Below are 24210 nucleotides of genomic sequence, written 5' to 3'. Positions count from 1 at the left end.
CGGATAAGATGCCTGTCATCTCGACTGCTGGTGATACGAGGCCGTTGGGATCTAGCACGGCGCTCCGTATTACTCTCCTGAAACCACCGATTCCATATTATGCTAGCAGTGATTGGATCTCGACCAACGTGAGCAGCAATGTCGCGATACGATAAACCGGAATCGCGATAGGCTACAATCCGACCTTTATCAAAGTCAGAAACGTAATGGTACGCATTTCTCCTCGTTACACGAGGCATCACAACAACGTTTTACCAGGCAACGCCGGTCAACTACTGTTTGTGTTTGAGAAATCGGTTGGAAACTTTCCTCTTGTCAGCACGTTGTAGGTGTCGCCACCTGCGCCAACCATGTGTGAATGCTCTGAAAAACTAATCATTTGCATATCACAGCGTCTGTAGCATGTCATCTTCGTGGTGTAGCAATTTTAATGGCCAGTAGTGTATGTACGCGTACGAATTTATGACGATATCTGACCACGTCTTTTGGGTGCCTCACTGTCTTTGTCAGGCAGTATGAGCGATAACACAGATGTCAGAGGCAACGTTACAAGTAGACACAAGAACTTATTCCGAGCACGGAATGTGACCCTACGAGTAGCTCAGAGTAAGCACTTCGCGAGTGAGTGACAGTATTACGAAAAGGATAGATTGCTGCTCACCATATAGTGGAGATGTTAAGTCGCCGACAGGCGCAACAAAAGGACTGCTGGCAAGTAAGCTTTCGGCCAGAAGGTCTTCTTCTGAATTAGACAACACACACACAGACAAGCGCAATTCACACCCACATGATCACTGGCTGGCTGCCGAGGCCAAGTCGGTGAGGGCGGGGGGCGGCGCGGCGCGGCGGGGAAGCAGCCGGCCGTGACCGTGGCTGGCCGCTCTGGAGTTCCAGCTGTGCTCCGCGGCACCGCCACCGCCGGCCCAGCGCCGAGCCCTGCCTCCAGTGCCGCTGCCGCCGCGGGCCGCGCTGGAGCTGGAGAGCCGGAATCCGCACAGCCTGGCTGCGTCACACAGCTCTGCCGACGACCGTGAGTTCCGCCGCCAAACCTGAGCTCAGGCTTTACTTACTTTGCACTTCAAACAAATTTTCTTACAGCCAGGAAAGTGTTCAAAACGTCTTTAGTCATTCAGAGCTTTAAAAATTATCTTCGTTGTACGTCATGTGCCATTGTGCGTTCATTACTCATGCCATGTTAACCTTTTAGTGCAACGTATACTGCACATTCCACACAGATTTATAAAAAATAAAACTAGAAACAGGTTTTTGCACCATGTATTTCGAGTGAAAAGGTCCCAAGATGTGCTTCACTCGTCATGTAATCGTTAACATTGCCAAAAGTGTGGACTTTTGCTGTACAATGTGGATTCCACCAACTGACAAGCATCAAAGTAGTGCTACATATATAGACATGCCAAGTTCTACAAGGTCCATCTTAACTGTGCATATTTTTACATATGACAGACCTGTACATAATTTCATTTTTGACATAGCTGAGTGAAATGCACAGTATACTCTCCACTAAAATGTTAACATGATACGACTAATGAACACATATCGGAACATGACGTACAACCAAAATTTTTTATAAAAGCCTGAAGCTGACAGTCTTTCCTGTCAAAATCGTTAACATTGGCAAAAGTGTGGACTTTTCCTGTACAATGTGGATTACAACAACTAACAAGCATCATAGTAATGTTACATGTGTAAGGTCCATCTCAACTGTGCATATTTTTACATATGTCAAACCTGTATGTAATTTCATTTTTGACATAGCTTTGTGAAATGCACAATATACTCGACACTAAAATGTTAACATGACGCGACTAATGAACGCATATCGGAACTTCACGTACAACCAAAACAATTTTTAAAGATCTGAAGGCGGCAGTCTTACATGTCACCGGCCAATAAAAAAACAGTTTTGAACGCGATTTTTACTATAAAAATTTATTTAAAGTACATACAGAGCGCTCCTTCTCATTTCTCATTATGAGAAACTTCAATACTTTTTACTTCTTCTCTTCCACGTTTATATTACAAACAAGTCTTTAACCAATTAACCAGTTGTCGTGTTCCATGGAGCAAGTGTGGCATATCTTATTATCATTCTAAACACAATTGATTTACAAATATACTGTATCTTTTCAGCAGATGTATCGCAGCAATAAATATAGTGTCACGATTTCGTCTTGAGCGAAGCACAACTTGCTGACAGAATTCGGCAGCAACGAGCTACAGTTTGGTTTTGGTTTTCGGCCGAAAAAGCACCGTCCAAGGTTTCGAATTGACAACTTCATCGACAGACGGCCTTATAAAAAAGATGGATATTCGTTTACAGTTGAGTTGCCCTAGAATAAACAGAAATTCTCATTTTAATAACTTTGATGATGCGGGCTTCGCAACCAACTCATTTTAGGATGCAATTTACATAAAATGTCCGCCTGCATCATTTTATTTTCATCGTCTTGCTCGAACGAGTAAATCTTCCGATGCCGTTTGATACGTCTAGATGACTTACATTGTTGCCCTGAACCACTATAAGTGTATATGACAACATGAAGAACAACATAAGTACTATTCGTTTGAAAAACACTTTGGTAACAAAAGTTCCAGGCAGGCATTCAACGTAAGTTACTTTGTTATGCGACAGTTCGTGAAGCAACAATCATTGATGCAGTTATGAAACTGACAATTTTTATTATCCTTGGGCACCTCAACTTATAACAACGTCCATGTTGTTGCTGAAAAAACCTACAAGCCGTCTGACGATTAATATATAAATTCGAAACCGACCGTTGTGGCCGTGCGGTTCTAGGCACTTTAGTCTGCAACCGCGCGACCGCTACAGTCGCAGATTCGAACCCTGCCTCGGGCATGGATGTGTGTGATGTCCTTAGGTTAGTTAGGTTTAAGTAGTTCTAAGTTCTAGGGGACTGATGACCTCAGAAGTTAAGTCCCGTAGTGCTCAGAGCCATTTGAACCATTTGATAACGGTGCATTCCCATTAAAGCAAACCAAAACCAAACTGTCTGGTCGCTGTTGTACGCTGTCAACGTTCTGCGAAACATAACAGCGATCGAATTTTAATAATGTCATTGTCTCACAAAATAACATAAAATACTACTTCTTGTTTTTTTCTTCTCTTTACCCATACTTGTTTGGGTAAAGCTCGTTTCCCTACAATTCCCGAAAACTTGACGTCATTTTGACGCACGCGCAATATTGACGGCTAACGGCCTTGTGACAAGGGAGACTATGAATATTGCTACTCCTCGATTCACTCGCAGCAATTTAAGCTGTCCTCTTAGCTTCCTGCCTAACCACACACTCGGTAGTCGCTACAATTTCGGAATAAACAGAGAAATATTTGTGAGAAGAAAAAGGAAACAAATTTTATTGCAGCTCGTCTTAGTGGCAGCATTTAAAGCTGTACCCTTAGGTTCCAGCCTAACCACACGCTCTGAAATCGTCACAAAATAAAGAGCAAAATATTAGTGAAAAGGCAGAATATGAATTTTATTGCTGCTCGTTTCAGTAGCAGCAACTAGAGCTACACTTTTAGGTTTCTGCCTAACCACACCCTCGGAAAACACCACGAATTCGTAAATAAACGCGAAATATTTGTGACAAGGAAGAATATGAATGTTAATGCTGCTAGTTTCACTCACAGCGATTTAAACTGTCCTCTTAGGACCCTGTATAATGACACACTCGAAAAGCAGCATATATTCGGAAATATAGAACCAAATATTTGTGAGAAGAAACAATATGAATTTTACTGTCGCTCGTTTCAATCATAAAAATGTGTGTGAAATCTTATGGGACTTAACTGCTAAGGTCATCAGTCCCTAAGCTTACACACTACTTAAACTAAATTATCCTAAGGACAAACACACACACCCATGCCTGAGGGAGGACTCGAACCTCCGCCGGTACCAGCCGCACAGTCCATGACTGCAGCGCCTTAGATCGCTCGGTCGTTTCAATCGCAGCAATTTAAACTGTGCTCTTAGGATCCTGCCTAACCACATATTCGGAAATCACTAAATATTTATTTCATCCTTCTTTTTACCGAATGTAAATAACATGGAATATTGCAGAACATACTTGTATTACATTCATAAGAAAGTGCGCGTTAACAACGCCAACATAAGGGGAAAAAAAGAACTGCATGTAACGGGATGCGAGCCAACAAGTTTCGACGCCAGAAACCACGACGCTATTCATTACGCTAGCTCTTAAACTCGTCTTGGCTATCATATTCAATATCGTGGGCTTGTACCGTTGAAGCGTTATTAAGTGTCGTTTAATGATAATGGTGATGTCTTTGTGACAAATTTTCAGTGTTCCGTTACATTGAAACTGCATACTGCAAATTTCAAAGCGAGTGTGTTTCATTGTAAATTATTGACGATAATAGCTCACTTCTAAGACAGAACTCTTATATGAAGGCATTAACTGTCGATAAATCATTAACTGACATGTTATTATACCAATAATTATAATAAATCATTCCGAGAGTGACGTGCTTTTGTAAATCTTCGGTACGCGAGCATGTAATGTTGTGACAGGCCCGAATGCTAACGAAAGTCGATAGCCAAACATGTGGTCGTCGACATTGCGAGGTCCTTCGATATTCTGTGTGACGTCAAAATGACTTCACGTTTGTGGGAATTGTGAAACGAGCGTTACCGTACTTGTTTCAGTAGTGTTACATCATCTGTGGATGTTCCTTCAATCTACTGCAAAACAACATGTTAATATTAAATGAGAGTACATGAAAGTTACAAACATGGTCATCACATTTACAGAGAGTTCCAACAAAAACATTATCTCAACACATTTTGTTTTTCATGGTTCGGTCTGTCTAACTCTTTCTACGGAGCGAAATCTAAGCCCTGCAGTTGGGCTAAACTACAGGTCAAAGTGTCGTTCCGCTAAAAGTTTTCCTCTGTAAATAAACCGTTATTAGTTGCAGAAAACGAACTGTAGCCAAATATTTGCTAAAGTGCAGAAGACAAAGAGAAATGTGAACAAAAAAATGTTAGTTGAAAAACTTTTTGCGAATATAGCTGTTCGAATGTTCCAAAAGTAACTTTACAACTTTGTACTTCAGTTATGTGTAAACATTATCAGTGCCTAATTTTCAAAAAGAAAAAAAAAGAAAAATTTAGGTACGTGTGAACATTGTGCTTCAAACCGCACCTATCTACCTATCCCCATTTTTGAAATATACGTGACGAACGTTGTAATGATCATTCTGGAACATCCTGTACTATTATCCAACATCTACTTATTAATTGGCGATAGAACAAAAGAAAACTTACGGATGACGGTGTGACATAACTGAAGCACGTGTAGGCAGAGTGAAATAACAAGAAATTGTGTTTCACGGAAGGCGGAATCACGAAAATGTACTTATTGTTTAACAACACACAGAAAAAATTAGCGAACTTTTCTAAAAATCACCTCAAGACCAGAAATGCTTTCAAGATGACCGTTAATATGAATGGACTGGATATATGTATGTACCTTTAACTCAATCTTCGCACATATATATATATATATATACAAAAAAACTAAGTTCTGATCTATTCCCGTCCTAATATATGCTATACGTATACATGAAAGAAATTAGCGTATCATGAACAGCACGTATCGTTTTTGCTCTATTGGAGGCATGTATCCGAGAAAAGGATGTTTCTCGTAAGTAATATATTCCAGATTCATTCTAGAGTCAATGAATTTATCGTGGTGGGTTGGTGCACAACTGCTTCGCTTCATATTTACTTGCGACATCTACAGGGCGTCACTAACTTTCAGGATGAAGATTATGCGTTTGCTAAGGACATTTGGTTTGTGAGGCACTCAACTGCGTGGTTATCAGCGCCCCTACAAACTGGCAATCTTTTCATGTCCAGTTTCGCCCCTTTCCCGAATGATGATGAAACGATGAAGACAGAAATTTAACACTGTCGATCTCTTCGATATGCATGTCTTCATATGTTATACGCATACTGGAATGAAAACTCTTACAGGCACTGAACTGCATACAGTGAGTCTTTTAAAAATTTAATGGCAGTGACAGTGAATTAGCTTTAAACCATTTATTAATGCCAGTGAAAATCTGATTAGCAGTTATTTCTAAGATTGCACTTGACTTGCTACTTACTGCAATGTTTGTGTCATCTGCAAACAAATCACACTTAGCGTCTGGCTGTTTAACAGACGAGAGGTCATTAACACAAGGAAAAGCAATGGACCCAAGAGTAGGAAACATAAAACCAGTAAAGGCAAAAAACAAGCAGGACAGTACACATTTCTTCAGTCCTCAAGTCCCAGTATTTTTTACTCTGCAATCTTGTTACAGCTTTATAAGGCGTGCTTTCGTTTCTGCGAAAGAAGCTATTACCTGGTTAAAGTTCGTCTCATAGGCAATTTTATTTTCAGTGCCTATGATCACGAGTCCAGGTAGTCACGTTCCTGACTTCTTTTTGAACGTAGATTGCTCTTAATTATTTTCAGTTTGCTGAAGCTTCTCTCACAGCTGGCAGATGTTGTCGATAATGAGCAGTGTATCCTTCAAGCTGCACTAATATTAGGAAAATCTTCTTGCAAGTCACGCTAGCACAGATATAATAGTTGGACAGCACTTGATTCTTCGTTAATTTCGGTTACTAACTTTTTGAATTCGCCGAGCTCTAGGCAAAACTCAAGTAAATTCAAGTCTTTCGAATATTTTCGTAGTAGATCTGCTCCATTTTTCTGCAGATCCTCAGTCGACATGTTTAAAAATGCTTGGGCACTGGTGAAGACGAAGTTTTCATGTAGACTCTTTGCGGTCTCTAGCCTTATTTCAGTTTGTGTTATGAATGTCAAATACTATTTCCATATGTTTGGAAAACAGCTTAGTCGGGTCTAGTGTTCTTGATTCGTCCACACAGATTTAGACTTCGTCGTGCGCCTTCTCTTTCTGGAAGCTCGCTTGCTTTTGAGGACAGGCTCGAATTACATCTTTACAGAAACAGGTATAACTTCTTTGATCCACTGTTCTATTGGCTTCTCTCCCATTTCTTGCAAGCCCATGCATTAGTACCACACAGCACGAAATGACAATGTCTGCTTTCTGTATTTTGACGTTCACTTTATTAATCTCTCCAAGAATATCAGCCCAAATTGTTAAGGTAAGGATAAATTAAAAATTCATCACCTCATGTAGTAGATGACCAGTTTCATACTTAGATTCTGCGCAAGAGAGGTTCTTCAATTTCTTCCAGATCTTTGATAACTTCCGGTAAATTATTTAATAGAGGTGTAACAGCTAGATGTTTAGCCAACCATCTTGCTTGACTGCTTTCTTGTAAGCTGGTTTCTGTACACCTCTGCGTTATTTTCCACCGCATGGTGGATCTAACAAAAAAGCAGTAAAGTTTCTGAACAGTCCCAAATAGGCTAACTACTTCTTGATATGAGGATGCAGAATGAACGTCCACAATATTTTTAGAGTGTGTTAGATATGGTACAAACTCGTTCATTTCCATAATTTTGGATTGGACTTCATTATATATGCCGGCCATATTAGATCCGCTATCGTAAGATTTTCCAAGACATTTTTGCACATTCAAACCATCAGCTTCTAGTGTTTCTAGTATTCACTGTGTGAGATATTCTCCAGTCTTTCTGTCAACGTCTAGAAAGTCAATAAAGCTTTCCTTTTCACGTACAGTTTCTGTTAGTTTTATATAACATATCACTTGACTCATTAGTTGTGTGTGAGATACATCTGGAGTGCAGTGAAATATGATGGTGAAATAACTGGTCTCCTTGATGTCGTTCATAATGGTATTTCGAAGTTTGTTTGCCATTATATGGAAGATTTCTTGTTGTATTGTCAGTGACAAATAGGATAATTGTCCCTTTCTTAGGTGTTCTAACGGTTACTTGAGAGTAGGACTGCATTTAGGGAGCAGAATTATCAAATTAAGAAAATGTCCTTGACTAGGTTGAGGAAAATTTTCAGTGAGATCACTCGGTGTTTCATTTGAACTTCTAACCAAGACAATTTGTGGCAAGCTATATGACAGCGTCCATTATTAGATGCGGGATACGTCTCCATTTTTCTTTCTCAGAGGGAATTATTCTCTCAGTCTCGTGACTGATGCCCTGACAAGATTTCATTTTCTGCAGACGGGTTTTCCATTTTATAAAACATTCGTAATGTGTTCTTCATTCTTTAAGCTTAGATAATCTTTCTAAAGCTTTTTTCCAATTAATGAAAGCTCCCTACACAAGGCTGATGTAGAAGAGCTGCCATATACAGGGTGTTTCAAAAATGATTGGTATATTTGAAACGGCAATAAAAACTAAACGAGCAGCGATAGAAATACACCGTTTGTTGCAATATGCTTGGGACAACAGTACATTTTCAGGCGGACAAACTTTCGAAATTACAGTAGTTACAATTTTCAACAACAGATGGCGCTGCAAGTGATGTGAAAGATATAGAAGACAACGCAGTCTGTGGGTGCGCCATTCTGTACGTCGTCTTTCTGCTGTAAGCGTGTGCTGTTCACAACGTGCAAGTGTACTGTGGACAACATGGTTTATTCCTTAGAACAGAGGATTTTTCTGGTGTTGGAATTCCACCGCCTAGAACACAGTGTTGTTGCAACAAGACGAAGTTTTCAATGGAGGTTTAATGTAACCAAAGGACCGAAAAGCGATACAATAAAGGATCTGTTTGAAAAATTTCAATGGACTGGGAATGTGACGGATGAACGTGCTGGAAAGGTAGGGCGACCGCGTACGGCAACCACAGACGGCAATGCACAGCTAGTGCAGCAGGTGATCCAACAGCGGCCTCGGGTTTCCGTTCGCCGTGTTGCAGCTGCGGTCCAAATGACGCCAATGTCCACGTATCGTCTCATTCGCCAGAGTTTACACCTCTATCCATACAAAATTCGAACGCGGCAACCCCTCAGCGCCGCTACCATTGCTGCACGAGAGACATTCGCTAACGATATAGTGCACAGGATTGATGACGGCGATATGCATGTGGGCAGCATTTGGTTTACTGACGAAGCTTATTTTTACCTGGACGGCTTTGTCAATAAACAGAACTGGCGCATATGGGGAACCGAAAAGCCCCATGTTGCAGTCCCATCGTCCCTGCATCCTCAAAAAGTACTGGTCTGGGCCGCCATTTCTTCCAAAGGAATCATTGGCCCATTTTTCAGATCCGAAACGATTACTGCATCACGCTATATGGACATTCTTCGTGAATTTGTGGCAGTACAAACTGCCTTAGACGACACAGCGAACACCTCATGGTTTATGCAAGATGGTGCCCGGCCACATCGCACGGCCGACGTCTTTAATTTCCTGAATGAATATTTCGATGATCGTGTGATTGCTTTGGGCTATCCGAAACGTACAGGAGGCGGCATGGATTGGCCTCCCTATTCGCCAGACATGAACCCCTGTGACTTCTTTCTGTGGGGACGCTTGAAAGACCAGGTGTACCGCCAGAATCCAGAAACAATTGAACAGCGGAAGCAGTACATCTCATCTGCATGTGAAGCCATTCCGCCAGACACGCTGTCAAAGGTTTCGGGTAATTTCATTCAGAGACTACGCCATATTATTGCTACGCATGGTGTATATGTGGAAAATATCGTACTATAGAGTTTCCCAGACCGCAGCGCCATCTGTTGTTGACAATTGTAACTACTGTAATTTCGAAAGTTTGTCTGCCTGAAAATGTACTGTTGTCCCAAGCATATTGCAACAAACGGTGTATTTCTATCGCTGCTCGTTTAGTTTGTATTGCCGTTTCAAATATACCGGTCATTTTTGAAACACCCTGTAGCTTGCAGGCAGTACATTAAATTGATTTTTTTGCTTTCGAATAAACAAGCCGGGATCCTTTAATATTTTACCGATTTGCTGTTGTTTCGAACCACATGTGGTATGTCAAATACCTACCGTTGCGTTCAGTGAACCTAAATTCTATGTTATCTGGATGTTTACCATTTAGTAATACAGCTTGTTTGATCATAAATGACCATGTTGACCTGTAATTTTTTCGTGGTCCGGCCTGCACCTTGGTCCATTAGATCTATATTTTTTTCTTTGCTGAAAAAAGTGAGCAGACCGTCGTCTTCCTTCTGATAGCGAAGACTGTTTACCATCATCTGAGACTTGAAACTTCGACTGTTCAGTCGAATTATCTTGAGTGTTAATTATCTCAAGTATCAGTGGAGCGTAATAATGCGCCTGCTTCGTGAAAACATCTTCTCATCTTAGATAAGCCGATTTATTTATTTCTTCAATTTTATCCTTTTTTATGTTTTGAGCCCCAAAAAGCTTCTTTCTTGGTGCGCTGATCATTTGCTCTTTATTGCCTAAAAATATAAATAAACGTATCTTAACATTGACGTATAGTTCTTTTATATAAAATCATGATCATGTTTGTGAGTTTGTATGTATAATACATGTCTTTTATATTGGCATCAAGCACGCCTATTTAGGGCCAGTTATGCAAACTTGTGATAAATCCAAGGATAGCAACCGATGGAATAGCCTAATTACGGTATTGCTTATGGCGCACATTGTACGACATTTTATTCTCCGGTTAGTTATCCCTGGAATAGCGTGTCCGTCCAGTTATGTTGACAACAACAGTAGAGCACGCTGCGGAATTTAGGGTGCGTCACTCGTCACATCCCACTGCATCGACGGGTTCGCCAGCAAGGCCACGGATACCCGCTGGTTTTACAACACTTATCTACGCATGTCTAAGAAAAGGACACGGAAATCCTCTTTAAAACTCAATTGCCGAAATGTGTTCGCTTTCAAAACCCCGAAGCATGGGGAGAGAAGAAAAAAGAAAGAAGAAAAGCCCCTTGTGGCTGCGAACTGGGCTCTACGTATGAGACCTACAGTGGTCGTATTGCAGATATACTGTGCGGTGCTGTCACATGAGTTGTATGACATTCGTGTGATTATTTCTTTCTGTTCATATATTTTCAATGTCAGAAGCAAGAAGTAGGAGAGGGCCTCCACGGAAGCGTGCTGTGCCAGAGAAGTCTATACGCGGTCACTGCACTGGACTGAGAGGGCGGGCTGATGAATATTGCAATAATGTCAAGGAATCTACATCTACATCCATACTCCGCAAGCCACCTGACGGTGTGTGCGGACGGTACCCTGAGTACCTCTATGGGTTCTCCCTTCTATTCCAGTCCCGTATTGTTCGTGGAAAGAAGGATTGTCGGTATGCTTCTGTGTGGGCTCTAATCTCTCTGATTTTATCCTCATGGTCTCTTCGCGAGATATACGTAGGAGGGAGCAGTATACTGCTTGACTCTTCGGTGAAAGTATGTTCTCGAAACTTCAACAAAAGCCCGTACCGAGCTACTGAGCGTCTCTCCTGCAGAGTCTTTCACTGGAGTTTATCTATCATCTCCGTAACGCTTTCGCAATTACCAAATGATCCTGTAACGAAGCGTGCTGCTCTCCGTTGGATCTTCTCTGTCTCTTCTGTCAACCCTATCTGGTACGGATCCCACACTGCTGAGCAGTATTCAAGCAGTGGGCGAACAAGCCTACTGTAACCTACTTTCTTTGTTTTCGGATTGCATTTCCTTAGGATTCTTCCAATGAATCTCAGTCAGGCATCGCTTTACCGACGATCAACATTATATGATCATTCCATTTTAAATCACTTCTAATGCGTACTCCCAGATAATTTATGGAATTAACTCCTTCCAGTTGCTGACCTGCTAATTTGTAGCTAAATGTTAAGGGATCTCTCTTTCTATGTATCCGCAGCAATTTACACTTGTCTACATTGAGATTCAATTGCCATTCCGTGCACCATGCGTCAATTCGCTGCAGATCCTCCTGCATTTCAGTACAATTTTCCATTGTTACAACCTCTCGATACACCACAGCATCATCTGCAAAAAGCCTCAGTGAACTTCCGATGTCATCCACCAGGTCATTAATGTATATTGTGAATAGCAACGGTCCTATGACACTCCCCTGTGGCACACCTGAAATCACTCTTACTTCGGAAGACTTCTCTCCATTGAGAATGGCATTTTGAGTTCTGTTATCTAGGAACTCCTCAACCCAATCACACAATTGGTCTGATAGTCCATATGTTCTTACTTTGTTCATTAAACGACTGTGGGGAACCGTATCGAACGCCTTGCGGAAGTCAAGAAACACAGCATCTACCTGTGAAGCCGTGTCTATGGCCCTCTGAGTCTCGTGGACGAATAGCGCGAGCTGAGTTTCACACGACCGTCTTTTTCGAAACCCATGCTGATTCCTACAGAGTAGATTTCTAGTCTCCAGAAAAGTCATTATACTCGAACACAATACGTGTTCCAAAATTCTACAACTGATCGACGTTAGAGATATAGGTCTATAGTTCTGCACATCTGTTCGACGTCCCTTCTTGAAAACGGGGATGACCTGTGTCCTTTTTCAATCCTTTGGGACGCTACGCTCTTCTAGAGACCTACGATACACCGCTGCAAGAAGGGGGGCAAGTTCCTTTGCGTACTCTGTGTAAAATCGAACTGGTATCCCATCAGGTCCGGCGGCCTTTCCTCTCTTGAGCGATTTTAATTGTTTCTCTATCCCTCTGTCGTCTATTTCGATATCTACCATTCTGTCATCTGTGCAACAATCTAGAGAAGGAGCTACAGTGCAGTCTTCCTCTGTGAAACAGCTTTGGAAAAAGACATTTAGTATTTCGGCCTTTAGTCTGTCATCCTCTGTTTCAGTACCATTTTGGTCATAGAGTGTCTGGACATTTTGTTTTGATCCACCTACCGCATTTACATAAGACCAAAATTTCTTAGGATTTTCTGCCCAGTCAGTACATAGAACTTTATTTTCGAATTCATTGAACGCCTCTCGCATAGCCCTCCTCACACTACATTTCGCTTCGCGTAATTTTTGTTTGTCTGCAAGGCTTTGGCTATGTTTATGTTTGCTGTGAAGTTCCCTTTGCTTCCGCAGCAGTTTTCTAACTCGGTTGTTGTACCACAGTGGCTCTTTTCCATCTCTTACGATCTTGCTTGGCACATGCTCATCTAACGCATATCCTTCGATCAAGAGAAAGACAATGATGTGGGCTCTTGCTACCTCCCACTAATGTCACTGACAGAACAGCGGAGGCATTAAAAATACAATAAAACACTGTTCTGAGAATAGGGAAAGAAAAGTACGGAGCAGAAGAAATTGAAGCTGGACCATCTCACTTAACACCCCAGGAAAAAAGTGCAACTCGAAAGCGTGTGACGAATATCGAAGATTTTCAGGGAGATGCAATTCGTCGTCATATTTACAATTACTAATGAGAAGCTCTGGCGAATAACAAACCAGATACATGTAGAAGACCAGATACGAGAGAGAAAGTGGGGTTGGTTGGGGCACACCTTGAGAAAAGCAGATGGAGCCATCGAGAAGAAAAGCATTGGAATGGAATCCCCAGGGAACAAGGTAGAGAGGAAGACCTAGGGACTCAGGGAAGAGGACAGTGGAAGGGGAAGCAAAACGAGTGGGCAAGACCTGGGCAGAATTGAGGCAAATGGCGAAAGACAAAGACGAACAGAGGCCAAAGGAAAAGGAAGGATTCGAGGAAGGAGCATCCGACCCTCGTTAAACTGAAGGCTGCCTTAGAAGAAGCGGAACTCTTCAGAAGCAGAAAATCGTCACTGTGAAATGTAGTGCTCGGCTTGGGCTTCAAATATCAAAAAATTAGCGGAAGAAAGGTCATAATACAGAGATGCGACATTGTAGCTTGGCGATGGCGATTTTTAGTGCAATATTAAAGGAAAATTTTGATGACATTGTTTGGCTAGGATGAAACAGGGGTACATGCAAGCTGACTGGAAAGATGATTCAGTATCTGGCACCATGCCAGAACCCACTGAAAAAGATAGCAGACTTATTCTTCTCCATGCAGGTACATCTGCAAGATTTCTAGAAAACTGTATTTTGTTACTGAGATCGAAAAAAAACGCCGATTACCACGAAGAAAAGAACGGAGACACATTTCAGCGGTGGTTTAAGGAGCCGCTCGTGAAAAACTTGAGGGAGTCCTCAGTAATAGCTATGGACAACGCATCATATCATTTGGCTATCGTTGATAAGGTGCCTACATTTGCTTTCAAGAAGCAAGGCATTATCGACAGGTTACAAAGAAGAAAAATTGTCGGATCTCGTAGCTCGGAATAAATCACCTTTACCTCCATATATTATGGATGAAGTGGCAAAAAGTATTGCCATATGGTCCTCAGATTATCACCATACCACTGTCACTCATATGACCTCCAGTAAAAGGTTGTGTGATAAGTGACAACAAAAAATGTACCTTAGTGGAAGTGGAAAAACTGACAACGGATGCTGAAACGAAACTTCGTCGTCATACTGCTACAATGTTGCAAGAGACACGAAAAAAGTAATAATGAAAGCATGGTAGAATGAATGTGTAGTAGAAATGATACTGAAGAACTTATCATTTCATTAAACTCTGACAGCAGTTCGTCTGACACTGAAGATTAAGCGAGAATGATTCAGAGTTAAGCCGTGTGCATCCGTTACTTGTTTCTTTTTTGGTGTTTGCGCCGCTATCAATAACCTGAGCACATAGCAGGCCGTGTACGAGCCAGCAACTCTGTTTCCCATCACTACCATCTGTCAATCACAATGTCATTTTAATCAAGGTAACATGAGCGATAAACATTCCAGGATCCAAAGCTGTTCCGCTAGAGGTACTTTGAGGCTGATTTATATTGTAAACAATCTCCAGAGCATAGTGGAAAATATGAAAACTGATATAGCCTCATGAAATTAAAATGTTAGAGCAAAATTTTCAACTAGGTTTATGTGGTGCATGTATGTAAACGGCAACAATCTGTCTTGAAACTAGTAAAAAATGAGGTCTTTGTTGATTTATGAGTGAGAGATTGTTCTACAGTTCTGAACAAAGGCTGGGAAAATATATGCAATAGTTTTATCTTACAGAAGAGTTCAGTAGACTGACAGAGCTGCTACAGATAGGCCAACAATCCTTTAAAGAAAGCAACACGTAAGTATTATGCCCACAATAACTAAACAGGTTGACAGGGACACATACCTGTAATGTAAGATCTAAGGTGTGTACACAAAAGTACACAATTTGATAAAGTTAACATAAGGGCGCCACAATACGATCGATTCAGATGCAGCATTTCTAAGTAAGATAATATAGTCCATCAACAGTAGCTGTATGGTAAATGACGAATTGTAAGTGGGCACATAACGTATTAGAAGAAGTGCAATCTGCTACATGAAAAAAGTCATCCTCTTCAGAGTTTAATGAGACTATGAGAATACAGATATAATAGGGATATTGACTTTTAGTCATTGCGTAGCTTGCTGTTGTATTTGTGTCTTATGGTTAGAATTATTCATCCATTGCAGAAGTAATTGGTGTTCTACAGAGACTACATTTGCTCAATTATTGGTCCCTGTAGATTTGTGCATCCACTTTTACAGCTCCTGAGTATATATGAAACCAATTTCTGTTATGTGATGGTTATTAATCATTATGTTACTTGCATATATAGAGAAAGAGTTAATAATAGTTTCAGTGAACAATCATAATTATTTTTATATTGCTGCGGTAGAAGTGCACATATGTACATACCCAAACGGGATGCTGTTGTTATAATTTGAGAAACAGTAACAATTACATACATAATTTTGGCTTGTGCAATCATCTCTAGCTGCTGCATGTAGTGTGGGAGGGAGGGCAAGTAACTGGAGACATAACACTGTCACTGTATTCTTCCTATTGTTTTACAACCCTCTCCTTAAAACAGCAAATTTTTAGAATAAAAGGACCTGTTCTCAGATGTGAAAGAACTAGCAGAATTGCAGATTGGGTTGCTTCAAAAATAACATGATGAAAACCAAAGAATGGAGGAAGGACCGTATCAGTTAAAAAATGTCAATGTGTTCAAAATAAGATTTATAAAGAGAAATTAAAAGAAAAGGTTTCAGTAAAAAATAAATTAATCCATATACATTTGTTTATTTTATTTTCTCCTAATTGCAACAGAGAAATGAAATAATTAAAAAAACTGTCTCTTGTGCATGTTTCACATTGTCAAACAGTTACTAATCCTGCTGGCTGTCTAGTTATCAGTATCAATGAAGTCTCGAATGGAAAGAAAGAAATAACCAGAGACAAGTATTTTAGCCCTGATTAATTGGTGCAACAGGGTTACATCTGACAAAAAGGAATTACATGTGACAATTCTGGCCGTCCGAGGCAAACTACAGTTAAGTGGCATTTCACTAACTTTACAGGAGAGTACTAAGAAGCTGCTGAGGCTCGGACTTTGCTACCCGTAAAGCAAGTGAAATACTCAATTATGAACAGCCGTGTCTTTCATTTCCTTTCCCAATAGTCCCTGTGTGCACTTTGTTTTGATCACTTTCCATTGACTACCGCTGGCTTCTGCTTGCACATACGAAATAATCACGTTGCTAAATTTTTTTCTGTGAACAACACACATACGATAGTTTACCACTAACAACGACTTAAACGAGCCACATGCGATAAAAACCTCAAAATGGTCATTGTTGCACTGACGAAAGTTTATCTGTGACGCCCAGAATTTGTGTGATAGTTCAAGAGAAATTTAAAAAAACATTGCTCGCCAGTTACCCCCTCTATATGTTATATTCAGTAACTAAAGATTCGTGTTAGCTGAACGCCAATTTTTTGAATTTATGATAAATATGGATGTCTTTATGTGGCTGCTACTAATAATTGAGAAACACAATATCTATATTCCGTATGTGAGGAAGTATCACCTTTCCTTTTTTTCCATTTTTGTATGTAAAAGTGCTTAAGTAAGCACAAACAGTTCACATTTTATGGGAACAAAGGTAACTGAGAGATGATTCTGTTGCTCTGAAGCATTAGCCGTCCTCTGGGATAACCTAAGGAGTAGCAGGGCCATTTTCTGGCACATAAAAGACGCTAGCTCACTAAGTCAACAATTGTGGCACTAAGATTTTCACTAAAAGACAAAAAGTTGTTCTGACTCTGCTTTATTGTTGACAAATTGACAAATGGATTTTTCCCAATGGAAGATAGAGTGGAATAATATTGTTTTGCAGTTGATATAATGTCCCTGCGTGAAGTCGGGACACTAACATTCTGCCAAATGTTTTTCTAAATGAAAAATCAAAATTTCGTTGTCTAATACTGAATACGCTGTTAATACGAATTGTACCCAAGACTAGTGTGGTTTCTCGATTTCATTACGTCTATTTTGTCACTGTCTGCTAGATAAAACAAAGTAGGTCTTTCTAATATTGCAGCAATTGTAACACATGCCAAATAAGTGAGACTGATTTGGCAAAATGATCATTTTATGCCTAAAACACGACAGAATATATATAATTCGCGACGTACCAATGTCAAATGCTTGCAAGGCTACTACAAGCAAAAAGTTTTATATTAAGATATATTTTCATTTTTCATTCATACGCTCCAGTTTCTCAAGTATAGGATCGAAAAGAAGTAGTAGTTTGAAATTTTTATATAATTATGGAATCGTCGTATCCTTCCATATAATATGTAAGATATCCCGTTTCTTCTCCTTCCTCTTTCTAACAAACACCCTTGTCATCTTTATTTCTGTACCTATTCCTGCCACTGTCAAACTTCATTCTCCGGTTAACTTCCCTAATCACAGGTTCGGTTATCCCGCGTTTATTCTCCGGTTAGGCGTAATTAAGTGTTCGCACAATGTGTTTTCCGCGCTATTCCGAGAATAGAACTTAAGCGGCTGCTAACTGGGGGCTGTACAACTAGCTCTTAGTAGTTAGCGTTTTGGCAAAATATTTTTGTCAAAATTTCATTTTCTTGCATACACCGAGGAGGTTATATATAATCTTTCTTACCTGTGTTTCCTGTTCGTCGCTTCTCTTCACACGGGTAGTCTGAATCTATGGGTTTCGCTAGTTATTAAAACAATACTCATCACTCACAAACCCAATCAACCACATAAACAGAGATTGGCGTTCACTCGTTCGGGTTTATTGGGCTCAGCTCGTATAGTCCCGTACCCTTTGGACTGCGGGGAAGTTCTTTTATTTCTAGATGCTACGGGGATTCCCCTAGCACAGACATCACGCACACTATACATGGAGTCAAAGTCAACTTAGAATGTGTTCAAAAACCAACTGGGATGCGTTTCAATATCATGCGAATAATCGATAGACAATCCTGCGCTGGATGCTAGGCGCTTTGTGAAACAAGGTTTTTTTTCTTCAATAATAGGAATTTGGTGGCCCCGGTCTGCCCTTCCTCCTCCCACCCCCACACCTCCTAGATCCTGGCCTGGATTAATGCTATATACAGTTAACGAATGGTGGTCCTAGAGGACGCATTACAAGAATTTGAAGACATACATTTTTACTTGTGGTGCAGTAGAATGTAGTCCCAGGAAAGTAGAGCACGTGTGCGGAGTGAATCTCGCAACAGGTGTCATACAAACTGCAAGAAATCGACTACTGCGGGTGCAATTCATTTATTTCCAGTCTTGAGGAGAAACGGGGCATTTGAATTTTCATTTTATTTATTTATGTTTTGACGTTGTCGTTGTTGTGGTCTTCAGCCTGAAGACTGGCTCGACGCAGCTCTCCAGGCTACCATATTCTGCGGAAGCCTCTTCATTTATTTATTTAGCGTATGGCTCATAACATCACAGTAAAAATTACAGAAACAACACGATTTTTAAAAAAATCACATATGTATAAACAGCGCAATAAATAACAGTTTGTATATAAGGACACCGCCAGTTGTAAATTTACACTCACAGAACAATCACAAGCAGACGTCCAGCTTAGGTAATAAATAGTGATTGCCTCTTGGGTCGCCATTAGGAAATCCTGTGGATCACCCTCGTACGCCCTTAGTGGGCATTCCTGCACGATATGTTTGACCGTCTGTCTCTCAGCGCCACAGTCGCAAGCGGCCGAAGGAAGTTTACCCCATTTGGATAAGAAGTCGGCGCATCTCCCACAGTTGGTTCTGATGCGATTAAGAGTTGACCAAACTTTGCGAGGGCAATCAAATCATTTTGGTTTACTAAAGATGCATGGCATTCTGTGGCAGTTCACTACTGTTCTGCTCTCCCATTCCTCTTTCCATCGGTCATTTATTTTAAAGTTGGTTTGGTGCAGAGCCTGTGCGGTCTTTAGTGGAGGATGACTAGACCGGAGTCGGTTTCCTTGGATGTCGTGAGTATCTTCATGGATTTGTAATTGAGGGTTGGAAAGGATTTTTTGAAATTCTCGAACCAGAGCGTGTTCTCGGCGTAGGTTAGGAGGGGCTATGTTACTGAGAACGAGCAGCCACACCGTAGGAGTTGGTCTGATTGTGCCTGATATAATACGCATTGTTGCATTAAGTTGGCTATCTACCATGTGTGTGTGTTTGCTGTTGAGCCACACTGGGGCACAGTATTCTGCCACTGGGTACACCAAGCCAAGTGCGGATGTTCTTAAGGTAGATGCTGTGGAGCCCCAAGTGGTGCCACAGAGCTTCTGCAATATGCTATTGCGTGTTTTAAGTTTCGCTGCAGTTTTCGTCAGGTGTTCTTTGAATGTTAGTGTCCTATCTAGGGTAACCCCAAGTTATTTTGGGTGTTTGTTGTGATTTAGTAACTTCCCGTCTAGATAGACTTGTAGTTCTCTGTTGGCCATTTTGTTGTGCAAATGGAAGGCAGATACTTCCGTCTTTGTAGCACTAGGTTGTAGCCTCCATTTTGTAAAGTACTCGCTGAGAATCCCTAGGTCACTCGTAAGGATATCTTCGGCAGTTTCTATATTTCTGTGTGCTGTTGCTAGAGCCCAGTCGTCAGCATAACCAAATTTGGGCGATCTGGTTGCAGGCGTGTCAGCGATGTAAAGGCTGAAAAGAAGGGGCGCAAGGACAGAGCCTTGTAGAAGTCCATTATTGAGTTTCATCTGGTTACTTCTCTCATTCTCCATTATTACTTGGAAGGTTCTATTTGACAACATATCATCAATGAGGTAGGTTATCTTCTTGCAGGTGACGGCAAAGATTAATTTGTACATGAGCCCCTTTTTTGCAAACTATATCATAGGCTGCTGTTAGGTCTATGAATGCTGCAGCAACTTTATGTTTCTTCTGTAACCCCGCCTCTATATATGTTGTCAGTGATAGGACTTGATCTGTACAGCAGCGTAGGGACGGAATCCTGTTTGTTCGATAGGGATTTTTTTTTTAGTATAGTGTGGCCTATTCTGTTGAGGAGCAGTCTTTCTAGTAATTTATAGACCATACTGAGAAGGGAAATGGGGCGGTAACTCTCTGTGGTCTATCGCCTGGTTTACCAGGTTTCAGGACTGCGATGATCTTTGCTCGTTTAAGTGAGGGAGGAATGTTACCCACTTGAAGAATGTCCGTAAAGAACTTAGCCAGCCATTGTTTTGTGTAGGCTCCGACATGTATTAGGAACTCAGGGTGGATACCATCGAAACCCGGAGCTTTGCCTGATTTAACCTTCTTCAGGGCATTGGTAACCTCCTCGATGCGAATATCTGATGAATATTCTGAGTCCATTGCACGGGTCCTTTTTAATGTTTTTAAGTCTTTCTTCACTTTTGTTGTGTGCTTTCTATTTCGTGGGGCTCTAGACGCAGAAACTATTCGGGATGCAACCTTGTTGGGAGATATTTCGTCCTTTCTATGTTCAGGTGGATTTGCGCCTCCAAGTTTACGCAGTGGGGACCAGGCTTGTCGGCTTGATTTTGAAAAGTCTAGATTTTCAACAGTATTCTCCCATTTTTGCCGTCTAATAAAGTCCATGTTGTGTAATAGTTCGTCCGCTATTTCCCGGTCCCCATTCTTGAGGAACTCTGCGTACAGATCATCGCATATCCCTGTCCAAATGGTTCAAATGGCTCTGAACACTATGGGACTAAACTGCTGTGGTCAGTAGTCACCTAGAACTTAGAACTACTTAAACCTAACTAACCTAAGGACATCACACACATCCATGCCCGAGGCAGGATTCGAACCTGCGACCGTAGCAGTCGCACGGTTCCGGACTGCGCGCCTAGAACCGCGAGACCACCGCGGCCGGCAAATCCCTGTCCAACCGGGAATGTATTTTTTGCGGCACCCTCTTGGGATCGCTGTTTTCGCAGAGCTAATGACCGCTCCCACAAACCTCTCATAGCTCTTTCTGGTTGGAGGGATGCAGCTCAAGGTATAATCAAGTTGTACAGAGAATTTTGTCCAGTCAGCTTTTGTGAAATTCCACCTTGGTCGAGAATAAGACCTTATTATCGGGATGGATATACCGATATTAATAAGCACAGGGCGGTGCTGGCTATGAGGGAAGTCCGTCAGGACCCTTCTAGAGGCTGTCAGTGGTTTATCGTTTGTATCCCTCGAAACAAAGCCCAGATCCTGGTTATAGTCGCAGTTCCATGCGGCTGATCTGAATGTCCCTCGGTCCTTGGCATCAAAGACCAGATATGTATTTTGTTCCTCGGACCAATCGACCAGCATGTCTCCATTGCTATCATTTGTCCTATATTTCCACATTTAGTGGTGACTATTATAGTCCCCAACGTATACGCTTGGGTGAGGGTGGATCTTTATCACTTCAGCTGGCCATGTAGTAGCAGGAGGTTTATAGATGTTAGTTACTGTAACTTCTCCTATTTTGAGGACAACTTCATGGATATCATTTGCAATGGAGGCTTCAACTAGAAAGGCGTCCTCTATGTCTTCACGCACATATGTCGCAACGCCATAGTGTCTGTCATACGTGGCTCCAAGTAGATCATATCCCAGTATCCTTCCTCTAGCTTCAAGTTGGACTCTATTTTCAGCATGAGTTTCCTGTATGGCTACCAGGTCAATGTCGTTATCGTGTAAAATTCTCTGCAATACTTGACATTTTGCTCTGCTTATGCTCTCAATGTTGAAATGGCAGATTCGGATGCATGGTCTGAGATCCTCTGTCAGTTGGTCCTTAAAAGGACCGTTGTATGTGTCTTGCATAGCGCTTTGTCTGTCGTTCTGTTTCACTGTGATGTGGGGCTGGAATTCTTCGTTCGCTCTGCCGCCAGTTGTGTTAGTTCATTTAGCGTTACCCAGGGTGCACCACGTGGAGACGAACTAACTTTACACCCCAGCCTCTTCAAATCCGAAATAACAATTACAACCTACAACCTGCTTGCTGTACTCATCTCTTAGTCTCCCTCTACAAATTTTCTTCTTTCTAGTACTACATTAGTGACCATGGATATCTCAGACTGTGTCCTTTCAATCGATCTCTTATTTTAGTGAAGTTATGCCACAACTTTTTTTTCCCCTACTGTATTCTGTACCTCCTCATTGGTTGTATGATTTACCCACGTAATCTTCAGCATTCTTCTATAGCATCATATTTCAAAAGCTTCTGTTCTCTTCTGCTGTTTAACGTCCACATTTCGCTTTTATACAAGGCTACACTCTAGACAAATACCTTCAGAAAAGACTTCCTATTAAAATGTTGACCATATTTCTTATTTGAACTTAAAACAAGCTTATTTCTAGCTACTGCTGATTACAATTTTTTGGTTTTTATCATACTGGTTTACACTTATCACTTATCTCCAATTTTGGGCTACATCGTTATTTTAAATCTATCTGACAATTCTTGGATAGTTTTTTGTTAGTATGTTTGGTACATTTTCTTGTTACAGTTTGCGTCCTTAGTTCTATTTTACATGTATGTACACATTTATGTATATTTCCTTATGTCTGTTTGCGTTGTACTATTCTTTGTAAGGAGTAAGTTTCAGAAAGTATGAAGGGGCTAGAGTTATGTTTACCATTGTTTGTATTTTGAATTTGTGGTCGAGTTCGTTCATAACGTATGCAAACAGTTTCTGTGTTCTGTCCCATGATTCTTGGCGGGTGCATGTACTTAAATGTTGTCTTTGAGGCACGTCGAAGTAGCGTTGTTATGAGTTGTCAAGTCTGATCTGTGTATTACTATGTGTTTGCCGTAACTGGCCCTGAATTAAGCGAGTCTTGCATGGCTTGGCTTTTTGTCTATTATTTCATACACTTTGTTGTGTTCAGTAGTGTAGCTTTAGAATGCTTCTGACAAGTCGTCACACTGTCTTGTATAGTTTGGCAATGGGTGGTTTTTTTCATTCCCACAAAGGGGGCTGTAGCACAATCCATTATGAGGCGGGAAAATGTTTTATATGTTTGTATTGCTGTGTTGTCGCTGCATCCGTGGAATTATCCCTGGACTTGTCTGGTTTTTGCCTTTTCCTGGTTTTCTCTATTGTCTACCTAACGTGGGTGTTGTAGTTTAAATATTTGTAGAGGTGCACCCACAAATTTATTCCGTCTGCTAGGCACAATGTTGTGTTGCAAATAGAGATTCTAATGTCAGTCGGGTTTTGCTTTTGTGATTTGCTTCATTGTCGGAATATGATTACCTGTGTTTTGTCAGGGTTTGATTTACTTCTCCTCTTTTCCATCCATGCTTGTGGTCTGTTTAGGTGTCTTTCCGTATGTCTGGTGTGAGGTGTGGCTCCTGAGCATCACTAGGCAATGCCGTCAGCGTCAAGTTGTACATTTTCAATGTATGAGGTGGTTTCAGGGACGTCCATGACGCGCAGTGAACAGAGAAGGGGTGAGATTACTTCCCTGCGCGACTCCTGATTAGAGGGTTGTGAAGGAAGAGGGAGTGCGTTGGAATACTGCCTCATCGACATAGACTGCCCATTGTCTTTTAAGTAGTTGAATTCTTATTAGTTGTGCGGTTTTGGGGAGGGGGGGAGGGGGCTAGTCCGATGTCTATTAGTTTGTAGAATAGTCCGTTACGTCTTATTTTCCCAAACTTTCATTCCATGTATAGAAAGAAAGCGAGCGGGCTGTGTCCTGAGTTGATTACGTTAGTATTGTCAGATGTTTGTCGTACTATGGAGTATTTGTCGAATTATGTTTTCTGAGGCCAGGCTGGTTGGTTGGTCGTAATCGACGCTGGTTGCCGGAATTTTGTTTGTCTGGCTGTTTGCTTTCGAGTTTCTTTCTTGGTACGCCTCTTAGTGATGGGGGGATTTTTGGTCTGTCTTTGGTTTATT

The 24210-nt window shown here is 41.2% G+C and overlaps 1 protein-coding gene across 1 annotated transcript in view; it reads left to right on the top strand.

Moving 5' to 3' along the window:
- The first annotated feature begins 891 nt into the window (after positions 1-891).
- Positions 892-24210, top strand: part of LOC126278065 (uncharacterized) — a 310230-nt gene continuing 286911 nt past the window's right edge. The window contains exon 1 of the mRNA XM_049977894.1: positions 892-1030. The gene's annotated coding sequence lies outside the window, so the exon portion shown is untranslated. The remainder of the gene's footprint in view (positions 1031-24210) is intronic.

Source organism: Schistocerca gregaria, chromosome 1 (genome assembly GCF_023897955.1).
Source record: "Schistocerca gregaria isolate iqSchGreg1 chromosome 1, iqSchGreg1.2, whole genome shotgun sequence".
Taxonomy (NCBI): domain Eukaryota; kingdom Metazoa; phylum Arthropoda; class Insecta; order Orthoptera; family Acrididae; genus Schistocerca; species Schistocerca gregaria.
The sequence above is the reverse complement of the archived record's forward strand: the minus strand, read 5'-3'. Positions and strand labels throughout refer to the sequence as shown.